A 15,654-nucleotide genomic window follows, 5' to 3' on the forward strand; every position below is an offset into this window, starting at 1 on the left:
GATGGAGTCCCGGTAGGCATCCCAGTTGGCACGGCGATAGTCATGGACGACCTTGAGAGGGGGTGCAGGGTGTGGAGCCGGAGGGGGGCGGTGAGCAGACGTTATGGTGAGGAGCACAGGGAGGTGATCGCTACCTGTGGGGTCAAGGACGGCGACAGCGATACGCCCAAGGAGGTTGGCGGAGGCAATGACAACATCGGGGGTGGTGTCACTTTCGGGTCGGGTGTGCTGGGGAAGGGGAACAAGGCCACCTTGAATTGTGGAGAGGAACTGATGCCACCGCTGAAGGGCAGCAGGAGTGCGGCTATGGATGTTGAGGTCGGTGGCAATCACATAGGTGGAGAAGGTGCAGTCAATGTGCAAGATGAAGTCATAAGGAAGAGGAGCAGTGGAGCGGACATAGATGGTAGCACAGGTAATGGTGACGGAAGGGAAGAAGACACTAAGGAAAAGGTGTTCAGTGGGGTCATTGAGGAGGTGTTGTGGCCAGACAGGGATATGCTTAAGGTGGCTAATCGCGACTCCACCCTGCGCACGAGGACCAGGAGCGTCAGTGCGGTGGAGGATATAGGGAGAGGTGCAGATAGAATGGTGGGGCTGGAGAAAGGTTTCGTTCAAGAGGAAGGTGTCGACCTGGTGGTGGGAGAGGGTGTGCATGAGGAGGTATTTGTTGGAGCGGAAGGAGCGAATGTTCTGGAAGAGGATGCGAGACTCGTGCCGCACCATGACGGGAAGGAGGGGGGGGGAAGAGAGGGGAGAGAAGAGACTTAAACTAGGGTGTCGAGGCAGGCGAAGGTGAAGTGGGCTCGGTTGTGGGAGTAGGTGGCGAAGGTGTTTAGGTGGAAAACGGAGCGAGCGGCAAGGGAGATTTATTGGAAGGTGTGGGGGCGCTGAAAAGGGTGAATGTTTTGAAGTACAACGGTAAGGAACCGAATGATGTCCTCGGCCATGGAGGGTGGACGGAGGGAATTGTTGGGATGGACAGGGGGACCGACAGGGTGAACTGGGACTGTAAACTCAGGGGTGGCTGGAGGGGGTTTAGCTTTACACTTGTGGGAGTAGGTGGGATGGGGGCCATTGCAGGTATTACAGGAAGGAGGAGCAGCGAGGTTGGGGCAGTTCTTAAGAAAGTGGGAGGCCTTGCAATGGGGACAGGTGGGGGGGTTTTTGCAGTTTGGAGTCTGGTGGTCATTGTACATCAGGCACCGCTGGCAACGGTAGGATTGGGGAGGGGATTTGGAGGATTTGACAGGGTGGCGACGGTGGTATATCAGGGCACCCTGGGTGAGGAGATGGTCAATGGATGGTGCCGACTCAGAGAACACCCGCGTGAGGTAGGTGGGACCAGAGGCATTGTGGATACAGCAGGCAGAGCGGATTTCCAAGTCCAGGTGGGAGTTCAGTTCTGCCAACACTTCATCCTCTGTGATCACCGGGCTGAGCTTGGTGATCACAGCGGTGTAGGTGGGGGGGAGCGACGGGGAGGCTGGGGCTGACGAGGAGTGGAAGCGGAAATGAAGGGTGTCAGAGAGGCGTGGGGGCCAAACATAACACGTGGGAGTTTTCGCAGGAGGTCTGAGTGAAAGGATGGGGACGGGGACTTGATAAGGACTGAGTCCCTGCGGGGAATGAGTTAGGAAATGGGAGCACCAGGTAAGTACTTTGGTATCTCCATGGTGAGGGTACGAGCGTCGAGGAACTTAGGATCGGGAGTTGACAGGACAAGGGTGTGGAGGGTGGGGGCCGAGGTATGGGTGGCAGGAGGAGGGGTGGTGTCCATGGAGACGGCAGGGGGTGGGGAGGTAGTGTTGACTTTTTGTGGGAAGTGGCGGGAGCAGGGTCGGAAATGACGCGCTTTTGGGATTTTTTGGAGACTGGAGGCTGGGAGGAGGGGAGAGGAATGGGGAGGAGAGGGAGGTGGCGGGTGGCAGATCCCTGTGGCGTAGTGGATGCGCCGGGAGAAGCAGCCGGTTCAGTGGTGGCCATGGCTCAGCGCGATGTGATGCATGTGGGAGATGCAGAAGACGAAGTGACGGGGTCGGTGAGAGAGGGGAAGCCAACCACCTGAGGGGCGGCAGCAGTGGTGGCAACAGAAGCGGGGGTAGTAGTGGGAGCTGTTGAGGGTGTGGAGGCTGGAGGCAGGGTGTAGAGGTGTGGGTATACAGCAGGGGAGGAGATAGGGTGATGGGTAAGTGGGGGAAGGGGAGGGGAGGTGTAAGGAGGGAGGCCAGGGGCGGCACTCCAGGAAGTGACTGTGGGAGAGGGGGAGGGGGAGGTGTAGATGACAGTGGAGGTGGGAGGACTCATAGCAGACGAACGGCGACGGACAGACGGACGGGCAGCAGGCGGCGGCGGCGGCGATTACGGCGACAGCGATGGACAGCGAGCAAGCAGGCGGACTGACGAACAGCTACAGCAGCAAGCGGCGGGCGGGCGGACAGAAAGACAGACAGACAGACACAATCTTCGAAGACGGAGATTCCATCCTGAGAGTAGGGCAGGCTTTGCAATCTGACACTTTCGAAGGAGGGGATCCAACCCTCTAGATGAGAACTGCGAAATCTGGTTTCGCTATTAATAAAGAATAGCAGGGAAAATCTGTTTCATGCTCGCCACAGCAAATGCTTTTCGACTCATTTCGCTAAAATTTATTGCTAAATATCTAACATGCCACTGATCAGTTCTAGCAGTGCAAGAGATGGCAGAGTGCACTTCTTAAATATACACGGCTAATCATGCTGCAGAAGTCAATATATCCCCAGAAGTTCAGTTCCACTTGCAAGTTGGCCGTACATTCCCTATACAAAGCTGTACGCTTTGCAGCTCGTGCATGCCATCTGTTGGTGGCAGTGTGTACTACGCAAGTCCGGGTACTCTGCAATGCGGGCAGGTACTGCACTCTCGCGTTACTCCTCTACACTATGTGCAGCTGGGTGGGTTAGAATCTCCATTACACCACCTGCCGTGTTCTGCTTGCCTGGATTTCCAAAACTGAGCACAACTGACAGGGAAAAATTTGCGATTTCAATACTGGAGCGAGGGAAGACTAATCCCGAACCAGTTGGTTTTTTTTTTCCTTATTGTTATTTTGAAACCTGTGTACAGGCAGACCAGCAGCAGCATACTACGCCGCTCTTGGGCCTCAGAGAAACACAAAAGATACAAATGAAGACATTTAGAGAAAAAAATTCGGTGGACATATAAACGGAGGCAAACACTTCTTAAAATACATGGAACCGTTCACGGGCGTAGAGTCCAAGATAAAATTTGTTCAGACACTTCGACACATACATAGACGAAAATTGTCACGCGTGAATGTAGGTGCACAAAACGAATGACACTGAACCACTTAAGCACAAAATGACGGCACACACAGAACACGAGGCGTTGATCTTCGGCGCGCGAATGTTCACTAACCGTGTACAAGTCCGGGGACCTGCCAAGAGAGGAGGAGGGGGGGTGGGAGACTGAGAAGGAAGAGCAGGTGGGGGAAGGGGAGATAGGGAGACGGGAGGAAGGGGGAGGGGAAGCCCGGGGGAAGAGGGGTGGAGGGAGGGGACAGAGGAAAAGGAAAGAGAAGGGTGGGAGGGTGCCTAAAGGAAAGACACAGGAAGTGGGGGAGGGGAGGATCAAAGTTGATAGGAGGGGTAGATGGAGGGGAGGAGGACATCATCAGGGAAGGGGAGCTGGCGGAAGCCACCTTGGGAGAGGGTGAGGAGGGTGGAGAGATGGAGACCGGGTGGGATGTGGGAATACAGGCGCGGCAGCGGGCGGGGTTGGGAGAGGATGGGTGAGACAAGCAGATGAGGAGGATCGAGTTTGCTGGAGGTGTACAGGATCCGTATCCTTTCAAGGAAAAGGAGGAGCTGGGGGAAGGGGATGAGATCGTACAGGATCCGTGTGGGGGAGGGGAGATGGATGCGATAGGCGAGGCGGAGAGCATGGCGTTCAAGGATTTGGAGGGATTTATAAAAGGTAGGGGGGGTGGAGATCCAGGCTGGATGGGTGTAACAAAGGATAGGGCGGATGAGGGATTTATAGGTGTGGAGGATGGTGGAGGGGTCCAGACCCCACGTACGGCCGGAAAGGAACTTGAGGAGACTGAGTCGGGAGCGTGCCTTGGCTTGGATTGTCCGGAGATGAGGAGTCCAGGATAGGCGACGGTCGAGGGTGACGCCAAGATACTTAAGGGTTGGAGTGAGGGCGATAGGACGGCCATAGATGGTGAGATAGAAATCAAGGAGGCGAATGGAAGGAGTGGTTTTGCCTACAATGATCGCCTGTGTTTTTGAGGGATTGACCTTGAGCAACCACTGGTTGCACCAAGTGGTGAACCGGTCAAGATGGGATTGGAGAAGGTGTTGGGAGCGCTGCAGGGTGGGGGCAAGGGCAAGGAAGGCGGTGTCCCCGGCAAACTGGAGAAGGTGGATGGGGAGTGATGGCGGCGGCATATCCGCCGTATACAAAAGGTACAGAAGGTGGGAGAGGACGGAGCCTTGGGGCACACCGGCGGAGGGGAAAAAGGTGTAGGAATCTGTGTTATGGATGGTGACGTAGGAAGGACGGTAGGAGAGAAAGGAGCTGATCAGGCGGACATAGTTAATGGGAAGGGCGAAGGTTTGGAGCTTGAAGAGGAGACCGGAATGCCATACGCGGTCATAAGCTCGTTCGAGGTCCAGGGAGAGGAAGATTGCGGAGCGACGGGAATTAAGCTGGTTGGAAAGGAGATGAGTGAGGTGAAGGAGAAGGTCGTCGGAAGAGAAGGACGGCCCAAAGCCACACTGGGTAATGGGAAGGAGGCGGTGCTGGCGGAGATGCTGGTGGATGCGTCGGGTGAGGATAGATTCCAGGACCTTGCTGAAGACCGAGGTAAGGCTGATCGGACCGTAGGAGGAGACGGCGGACGGCGGTTTGTCAGGTTTAAGGAACATGAGGATACGGGAGGTTTTCCACAGGTTGGGGTAGTAACCGGTATACAGGACTACATTGTAGAGCCTGGCCAGGGTGGAGAGGAAAGAGACAGGAGCTTCACGAAGGTGACGATAGGCAACACGATCGTGACCAGGAGCGGTGTTGCGTTTTGTGCAGAGTGTAGCAATGAGATCATGTGTAGTGATAGGGGCATTGAGTTCCGTGTGTGCAATGTTGTCCAAGTACTGGAAACCAGGTGTGAGGGGAGGGACAGAGGTGTCAGTTCAATCTCGGACATCGGGGAATAGTGAGTAATCGAACTGGGGATCATCAGGGATGGAAAATACATTGGAGAGGTAGGAGGCAAAGTGATTGGCCTTACTAAGGGTGTGTCACTGGAGTTGTCGGTGGCGTCATAGTGTGTCCGGGTCACGCGTGCGGAGGAAGGCATGGTAGAGACGGCAGGATTCACGAAGGAGGAGGACGGCCTGTGGGGGTAAGGTAGGACAGTGGTGGTGGATGGCGACAGTAGGGACGTGGGCCTCCAAGGCCTCAGACAAGGTCTACTGGAGAAAGGAGGAGGCATGGGTTACAACGTCAGGGTGGTGGTAGGTGAAGGGGTGGCTATCGACCTGGGTGGAGAGGGTATCCCGGTAGGCATTCCAGTTGGCATGGGAATAGTCATGGATGTACTTAGGGGGAGGGTCAATACGAGGGTCGGGTCGGGGGCGACGACCGTCTGAAACGGTGAGGAGGACAGGGAGATGGTCGCTATCAATAGGCTCCAGGACATCCATCGTTATGCGGCCAAGGAGGTTGGGGGAGGAGAGGATAACATCGGGAGTGTAGTTGGATTTGGGACGGGTGTGCTGGGGCATGGGGATGAGGTCACCCTGAAGTGAGGAGAGGAACCGATGCCACCGCCATAACTGGGCGGCGGAACGACTATGGATGTTGAGGTCGGCGGCGATCACGTAGGAGGAGAAGGTACGGTCAATGTGGGAGAGGAAGTCGAAGGGAATAGGGGCGTGAGGGCATACATAGATGGTGGCGCAGGTAACGGTAAGGCCGGGGAAAAAGATACTGAGGATCAGGTGTTCGGTGGGGTCGGGAAAGAGAGGTTGGAGCCGAACTGGGATCTGGCGGTGGTGACCAATGGCAACTCCACCACGTGCATTCAGGAGGGGATTATTGGAGCAGTGGAGGAGGTAGGGTGAAGTGTGGACGGTGTGGTGCGGTTGGAGGAAGGTTTCATTGAGGAGGAAGGCGTCCACACGGTGGGTAGCAAGGGTGTGCAGGAAGAGGTTCTTGTTGGCGGGAAGGGAGTGGATGTTGTTGAAAAGGATACGGTGCTGTCGCGCCATGACAGGGATTTAGACGAGGGTGTCAAGACGGGAAAAGATGAAATGGGCCTGGTTGTTGGAGTAGGTGGCGTACATTTTTAGGTGGAAAACGGAACGGGCGGCAAGGGAGATCTATTGGAGGGTGTGGGGGCACTGGAAAGGATGAACATTCTGAAGGACGATGCTGAGGAATCTGTTGATGTCCTCAGCGGTAGCTGCGAAAAACGCACGGCTCAGCATAAATACAGGTGCTGGCTACCGAAGCCTGCAGATTGAGTATTTCTATTTGACCGTGAACAGCACCTTAGAAACGACCTCAATACGTTGCAAGCTATAGTGTAATTATACAGGGTGGACTATTGATAGAGACCGGGCCAAATATCTCACGAAATAAGCATCAAACGAAAAAGCTACAAAGAACGAAACTTGTCTAGCTTGAAGGGGGAAACCAGATGGCGCTATGGTTGGTCCGCTAGATGGCGCTGCCATAGGTCAAACGGATATCAACTGAGTTTTTTTAAAAAGGAACCCCCATTTTTATTACATATTCGTGTAGTACGTAAAGAAATATGAATGTTTTAGTTGGAACACTTTTTTCGCTTTGTGATACATGGCGCTGTAATAGTCACAAACATATGGCTCACAATTTTAGACAAACAGTTCGTAACAGGTAGGTTCTTTAAATTAAAATACGGAATGTAGGTACTTTTGAACATTTTATTTCAGTTGTTCCAATGTCGTACATGTACCTTTCTGAACTTATCATTTCTGACAACGCATGCTGTTACAGCGTGATTACCTGTAAATACCACATTAATGCAATAAATGCTCAAAATTATTTCCGTCAACCTCATTGCATTTGGCAATACGTGTAATGACATTCTCTTTCAACAGCAAGTAGTTCGCCTTCCGTAATATTCGCACATGCATTGACAATGCACTGACACATGTTGTCAGGCATTGTCGGTGGATCACGATGGCAAATATCCTTCAACCTTCCCCACAGAATTAATCCGGGGACGTCAGATCCAGTGAATGTGCGGGCCACGGAATGGTGCTTCGACGACCAATCCACCTGTCACGAAATATGGTATTCAGTACCGCTTCAACCACATGCGAGCTATGTGCCGGACATCCATCATGTTGGAAGTACATCGCCATTCTGTCATGCAGTGAAACATCTTGTAGTAACATCGGTACAACATTATGTAGGAAATTAGCATACATTGCACCATTTAGATTGCCATCGATAAAATGGCGGCCAATTATCCTTCCTCCCATAATGCCGCACTGTACATTAACCTGGCAATGTCGCTGATGGTCCACTTGTAGCAGCCATCGTGGATTTTCCGTTCCCCAACAGTGCATATTATGCCGGTTTACGTTACCGCTATTAGTGAATCACGCATCGTCGCTAAATAGAACGTGTGCAAAAAATCTGTCATCATCCCACAATTTCTCTTGAGCCCAGTGACAGAACTGTACACAACGTTCAAAGTCGTCGCCATGCAATTCCTGGTGCATAGAAATATGGTACAGGTGTTATCGATGTTGATGTACCATTCTCGACACCGACGTTTTTGAGATTCCCGATTCTCGCGCAATTTGTCTGCTACTGATGTGCGGATTAGCCGCTTCAGCAGCTAAAACACCTACTTGGGCATCATCATTTGTTGCAGGTAGTGGTTGACGTTTCACATTTGGCTGAACACATCCAGTTTCCTTAAATAAAGTAACTATCCAGCAAACGGTCCGGACACTTGGATGATGTCCTCCAGGATACCGAGCAGCATACATAGCACACGCCCGTTGGGCATTTTGATCGCAACAGCCATACATCAACACAATATCGACCTTTTCCGCACCTGATAAACGGTCCATTTTAACACGGGTAATGTATCACGAAGTATATACTGTTTGTAATTCCATAATAAACTAGTTTGTTGACGAGTGAAATATGCTCCACACAATCAAAGGCTTTGCTAAGATCACAAAAGGTAGCCTGAGCAAAATATTTTCCTTCATAAGCATTTAGCACTTTTTTAATCAGGGAGTCAATGGCATGGACTTCCTAAAGCCAAATTCTACCGCAGTAATTTTGTTATTACATGTCAGATAATCACACAACTGGAAGTTGATGATGGATTTCAAACTATAGATAAAATAGGTGTCAAAGATATTGGCCGATAGCTAGAGGGGCAATTTTTGTCTCCTTTCTTGTAAATGGGCACTACCCTGGATAATTTTAATACATCTGGGAATACTCCTTCAATTAGATATCTGTTTATACATTTAGTAAGAGGATATACTATGTTCCCAATTATCTTTTTGTAACATGTTACAAGAAAGACCATATATATCATCACTATCAGAGGGCCTAAAATTATTTACAATAGTTAAAACAACATCTGGTGTGACCTCTGTTAAAAGGAATCTGTCTTTCAGGGTGTAGTCTACATTATGATATTTAATGAGATCAGCTACAGTTTCTTGCGGCCTCCCAACGCTTTCCATAATTTGGTAAACAGATTTTATACAGTAGTTATTAAATTCGTCTGCTGAAATTTCTACCTCAGCTTTCTGCTTGCTTTCAGCCACTGAATTTCTTATGGTCCATGCTTTTTTGCATTTATTTTTTGATGACTCAATGCTGACTAGATTATGTTGTTTTTTGGCCTCATTTAAAGCATACTTATATTCCTTTTGTGCTCTTGATTACCTTTGTTTAGCCATATCAGTTTTCTGAAGTCTGTAAGAATCTCTACACAATAACAACCTCCTTTTCATATTGGATAGTTGAGCGGTATACCATGGATTCTTATCCCTATGTCTATTACTGTTACTTTTAGTGTTAACTTTACATTTATATTGAGGGCAGTTGGTCTTGAATACATTTAAGAAAGAATGAAAAACTCTGTCGAACAATGTATTGGCAGAGCCCTGGGCATTATTGTTAAACATATGTGACCAGTCACAATTACTGAGTGAGACCATGAAATTAGACAATTTTTCTTGCGTTAACTGTCTTGTGATGACTATTTTAGGCTCTTTAAACTCCTTATAGTCCTTATTACGCCTATCTGTACCTATTTTTACCCAAACTGAGTCATGCTCTGAGAAATCGAAGACAGCTACATCTGAAGATAGTAACTCTCTATTGACATTTGTAAGTATGTTGTCGAGACAAGCAGACTGTCTTGTGGGTTTACAGTTCGTAAAAATGAAGCTGAATTGTCCTAACAGGTTTTTAAATTCATTTACGGTGTGCACGTCTTTGTTTACATCAAATGCAGCATTGATGTCACCATCAATAACTATACTATATTTCTTCCAGTGAGGACTACGAAAGAAATTTAGTAAAATCTCAAGTTTTTCTAAAAATATTAGTAGACTTCCGTCTGGTGATCTATAAAGAGATACAACAGCAATTTTTAAATGACCTGTGGCTTCAAAATTATCTCACTGCACAGAAATCGTAGATCTAGTTCATTAGTACCATTTATTAATTCTTTCTTAATGTAAATTGATACACCCCCATGAATATGCTGCTCTGTGCTAAAGCTATTTGCTAAGAGGAAAACATCTAGTACATGAAAAGATATTTCATTTCCTTTACACCAGTGCTCACTTTGGAATAACGCATCAAATAATTTCTCATTTGCAAATTCGTTTAAAATTTCTTGTTTTCCTCTTATACTTTCAATATTGAGATAACCTATCTTGAGAGACGAAGCTGGTGAGTAATTTTTTTTTTTTTATGGGGGCAATCGTCATTACTGCTATATTTCTTTCTAGTGTTACCGACATTTATTATATTACTCGTATCTTTAATCTGGTCGTCCAGTGTGAATCTGGGCAAACCTGTTACTCTCGGTCCTTCTTTGCTACCTCTAAAAAAGAGTCTTCCACAAATCTAAGTGGTATTGACTCAGAGCTTTCGATTTTTGCTATGCCTAACTCATTGGCTACTTATATGACTTCATTATTCACGATTCAGATGAAGACCATGAGCAGTGTAGAATCTTGTACCTAAGTTAGTTATGTTTACAAAACAGAAACAGCAAGAAATTAAGAATTCCGCAGCAAAACGCAACTCAATATGAGAGAAGCAGTGGTTACATGGCACACATCACTAATGCCAAATTGAAGGATAAGTTTAAACAGGCAATCAAGCAACTGCTGTCACAAACCCCTTTATATTCAATCACAGAACTTATTACAAACGAAAATATTTGGAGCAAACAGGCATAGTACACTAAAAAAAATTTACACAACTATAGAGAAAAAGAGAAAGTAAAATGTCTTAACTTCTTAACAGCATTTATTTATCTAAAGATTTCGTTTTTCTACAGTATTATTGCTGTTAATTTTTTTATAATTGTAAACAAAACAGGATCTAGAATATTTATGTGCCGTGTGGCTGTATTATACCGTTGTTGTTTTGGTCTTCAGTCTTGAGACTGGTTTGATGCAGCTCTCCATGCTACCCTATCCTGTGCAAGCTTCTTTACCCTCTAACCGGAACATCGTTTACTCGGCGGTAAGATGGAACATCGGTCTGCTAGACCGCTAGGACATTTAAAGTGTATTTTTCTCTATTTTTATGACTTTTCCGCACTTCTACGTTGCTTCTCTCTCTCTTTAAGGTGTAATTAAACATAATAATAGGTTTTTGAACCATAATATTTGTTAAAATACCAGTAAATTCAAGTTTATTACTAGGAAAAACTTTAATTTGCAGTGTTTTGTTGTTTACACATTACTCCTTTAGAAATACTTTTTTTTACATTATTATAGTTACAACACAAAGAAAATGAATACTAAAATGTAATGCAAAGAAAAAATTTAACTTTTATTTTTAATTGCACAAGTCTTGCACACTTTTCGTGAACACTCCAAGCACGTTGGTTCTTCGCAAGAAATACACTTGTAGGCAGTTTTCCTCTTTTTTTGATATGGACAAAATCGACAGGTTTTTCTTTTACCAAGTGTGTCCGTCGGACACTCATCAACTCGAACAACAAATTTATTCCGTTGGCTAACGATTTGCTTTTCTTTTGCTGCCTCTTCTTCTAAAGATGAAATAATACTTTGTAGCTCTTGAGGCAGATTGGAGATTGCCAGTCGGGATTTTACGAAATCGTAGACCAAATATAGAGAAACTCTTTTCAGGAAATCAAAACGTGATACGGTTTTCTTCTCTCCAAAAAGTCCATAAAGTATACTTGCGTTTGATCCAGCCATGGCCACCATGTGGTAAAAAATAGCCAACGGCCACCTTCTTGTTTTGCGATTAGTAGAATAAACACTGCACTTCATATCTAGCGTGTCTATTCCACTTTTTGTGGCGTTATAAAAAGATATGATTTCAGGTTTATCATTTGAAACGTCAGTGTAATTGGAATGATGCATTGACGAAAGAAGTAGGACTGCCTTATTCCTTTTTGGGACATAAGAAAGCAGAGTCATTTCTTTCGTAAAGCCATAAAGGCTGGACCCAATTTCACGATCGCTTCTTGCTTGAAATTCTGCTGGTATCTGGGGTCTGTTTCTTTTTAGTGTCCCAACTAATGTCAAATTGTGAGCTAGTAGCTCCTGGGCAAGTTCCACAGAACAAAACCAATTGTCGCAACTAATATTTCTGTTTGTGCCATACAGCCCTTTAGATAGGCGGATTACAGACTGCGTGGGAATGCTCTTTTTCTTTTCTGCTGTAGAAAGTGTGGCTCCATCACAGCCTTTGCCGGAGTAGATGTAGGCATTGTAAATATATGCATTGTGTGCATCTGCCAGACCCATGACCTTAATGCCATATTTAGCCGGTTTATTCGGCATATATATACGAAATTTAACCCTCCCTCTGAAAGGCACCAAAGTTTCATCAACTGTCAAATGCGCTCCAGGGCTATAAATTTGTTGGCAGTTCCAAATAAACTTATTAAATATGTCTGTAATGGCAGCAGCTGGGTCATATTTTTCCCTCTGTTCCCTCGTGCTCGAGTCATCGAATCTAAATGCCCTAAGCAATATTCCTAATCGCTTTTCTGTTATTATTGATCGAAAAATTGGCCTCCCCAAGACCGAAGTGGAAAACAGCGAGGTCATAGGCTCCCTCGCAGATTTGAATATGCTGCAAAGAACTGTGACTCCAATCACAGCGTTCACTTCCTGCACAGTAGTGTCTCTGTAAGCTACACTTTCTTTTAGTTCAATAACAGAACGAATTTTGGCCAACTTTTCATTAGTATGCTTTACAATCGTCTCAATCATGTCGTCAGTAAACAAAAGGCGCCACACTTCACCTGGGAGTGGGTTTTTCCCCACGGTAAGAGCAGGCCCTTGTATCTTTGATAGCCGTACCTTTATTATATTGGATGCTGCTGTTCGCGTCTTAGAGCGAACAGGAGTTGATGACCATGTGAAACACTTGTTTCTTCCGTAGTAAGAAACTGGAAGACGACTCTCATCTAGAGTGTCATCAGAACGCGTAGATGAGCTAGCAACATCAGCAGGCTTCTGTGGAGTGATTAGTCTGCTTCCACCAGAAGTTATGTCAGACTGTGGTTGCTCTCCAGTTTCTTCGCGAACTGCGGTATTTTCGACTTCAAATATTTCTCGAATAGTTTCATCATCGCGATCATCATCATTGGGAGAGTCATCGTCATTATCTGTTTCATTGCGAAGATCTTGGATAGTAAGGTCCTCATCTGGAATGCATGATTCATCTGAATCCACTTCCGAGTCTGATTCTTCAAGGTAATTTTGAGAGCGTGCAAGGGCTACAATTCTTTTCGACCGATTTGAAACATATTTCGGACCTTCCATTGTAAACCTGCAAGGAAAAAGGGAAAAATGAGTTTTAACGAAATTTAATGGGGATAATTCTATCGCTGTAATAAGTTTGCGCGGTAAATTGGAGAATGTGTGTGAAAAACGGAAAGAGGAAAAATTAAAACGTTAAATACGAGTTGTTACACTTTTTTCTCGTTCTTCTATGAACACAAAAGTATTAAGCATCGTGTGGTGGCAAAAATTTCAATCAAATAGATGAAATGTTGCTACACAGAAAACAGAAGAGTTCAAAGAGTGGAACATCGGTCATACAGACCGACAAATGCGTGATACTTTAGGAACACCGGTCTGGGAGACCGGCAAAAATTTGACACTTTTAGGAACACCCGGTCTGTCAGACCGGGAGGGGAATGCATTTTTTCGGAACACGGTCTCACAGACCGACAATACGTAACAAAAATTCTACTTACTTGAAAACAATGCATGCGCCGACAATACGTTGTTGGCCAGCTGCGGTTCGGGACCCGACTGAAGATTACTGGGCTTCTCCCCACCCTCACGAACAATGCAGCGCCGTTAGCATTGTTAATGTCAACTATGGCGGTATCTCAGACCGATGTTCCGTTCAAAGGGTGAGACTGGTTTGATGCAGCTCTCCATGCTACCCTATCCTGTGCAAGCTTCTTTATCTCCCAGTACTTATTGCAACCCACAGCCTTCTGAATCTGCTTAGTGTATTCATCTCTTGGTCTCCCTCTACGATTTTTACCCTCCACGCTGCCCCCCAATGCTAAATTTGTGATCCCTTGATGCCTCAGAAAATGTCCTACTAACCGGTCCCTTCTTTTTGTCACGTTGTGCCACATAGTCCTCTTCTCCCCAATTCTATTCACTACTTCATCATTAGTTACGTGATCTACCCATCTAATCTTCAGCATTCTTCTGTAGCACCATATTTCGAAAGCTTCTATTCTCTTCTTGTCCAAACTATTTATCATCCACGTTTCACTTCCATACATGGCTACACTCCATACAAATAGTTTCAGAAACGACTTCCTGACACTTAAATCTATACTCGATGTTAACAAATTTCCCCTCTTCAGAGAAATACCGTATATACAAAATAATGGACCAATAGTACAGAATTATTGCAATTAAATGTTCTGTAATTTAGGTACATATATTACGTATGCCTCATAAAAGCCGTTCAGTTTACAGTACCTAAAATTTTGTAACTATGATGTTAATTTCCAGAAATGTTCTGACTAAAATTTATTAGTTATCTTAACAAAACTATAGTTAGAATCAGTATGAGTAATGTAGTTTATTGGAAAACTGACAAAGCAAACAAATATGTACTTGGACTTACTCCATAGATGTACATTATAAGCTGCTAAATAAATTTAAAAAAAATTCTGGACTGCTGCGGGATGTACTATCAAGTACTGTATGTGTGTTGTTTAGTGCTGCAAAAGGTGAACGTTCAATCCTTATAGAATCTGTCCCGCCTACACTTCTCTTTCTGTCTGCCCATTTGTGAAACTTTGCCGATCTAACATGTTGCATAAATGAGGGTTTAAAACACATAAGCCGTTTTGCTGGAAAGTCAGTAGTTGGCAGCATGGTGAGTTGAGATGCATTCTGCTTTGCGCTGTGATGTTTTTGCGTGAGTACGAAGCCAACGTGTTGGTCTGCCATCTGTCGGCAACGTCAAGAAACAAGTGTGATTGAGAGCCTCTCGCATATTACTTGACCCATTTCGCATTTGGAAGTTTCACAAGAACATCTCAGAAATAACAAACATCTCCTGCGCGATATCAACTGTTTGAACATATTTAATTAATGAGATTGCTAGAAGCGCCAATACCTCCTCATTGTTTCGGGCGAAAATATTTCATACTCACCAATGTTTGTGGTAACACATTCTACATATTTACCAACTGCCGCAAACGACATGGGATTGAATTTTAAATGCATAATGATTATCTAATCAATTTTTGCAAGACATGGAAGTGTAAGTCTGTGTCTATTAATCTGTTTGAAGCACAGAATTTTAGTAAGCATTAAATTTTGAAAGAATAAGGAAACGTTTATAAATTACGGTATATTAACAGTATACCAATTTTGCGGGACACAGTAACGTATATTCGTGTCTAAATGTCTATGGGTTGAATGAACTACAGATGCAAGTGATGGGCCTAGTGGTAATGGGGTAAGAAGACCACCACTTAACCAAGTTCTCAGACTCATTCGTGCATATGCCTGTCTCACCACAGCAACTCATAGTGTGCACGCGGACACAGCTTCTGAACAGTTCTTGCACTGCTGCAAGTCTGAACACACAATCGTAGTGTTTCCCTTTCGGACAAAGCGGAGGTTTGGTACGATCGTATAGTGTTGGAAACACTACCGATTACGCCACGTCATTCTTACTCTCCTAATTATGTCCTCGCCTGCCCATCCAGTCGACAATCACTATCTTCAATTTCCGTTAATGTAAAAACTCACCTTAGTTTTTATCTGTTTGTTGCTTTTGCGTTACTGCTACGGTGGACCAATGGAGAAAAGTGCACGACGTTTAATGACGGAGAATCCACACCTGGTCGGC

The 15,654-nt window shown here is 45.8% G+C and overlaps 1 protein-coding gene and 1 long non-coding RNA gene across 3 annotated transcripts in view; one reads left to right on the top strand and one right to left on the bottom strand.

The window, feature by feature from the left end:
* Positions 1–15,654, top strand: part of LOC126108130 (uncharacterized) — a 77,755-nt gene that overhangs the window by 40,113 nt on the left and 21,988 nt on the right. The gene's annotated exons all lie outside the window — the stretch shown is intronic.
* The window catches only part of LOC126108133 (uncharacterized), a 57,643-nt gene that overhangs the window by 40,109 nt on the left and 1,880 nt on the right, over positions 1–15,654 (bottom strand). The gene's annotated exons all lie outside the window — the stretch shown is intronic.

This window comes from Schistocerca cancellata, chromosome 11, assembly GCF_023864275.1.
Source record: "Schistocerca cancellata isolate TAMUIC-IGC-003103 chromosome 11, iqSchCanc2.1, whole genome shotgun sequence".
In the NCBI taxonomy this organism is placed as follows: Eukaryota; Metazoa; Arthropoda; class Insecta; order Orthoptera; family Acrididae; genus Schistocerca; species Schistocerca cancellata.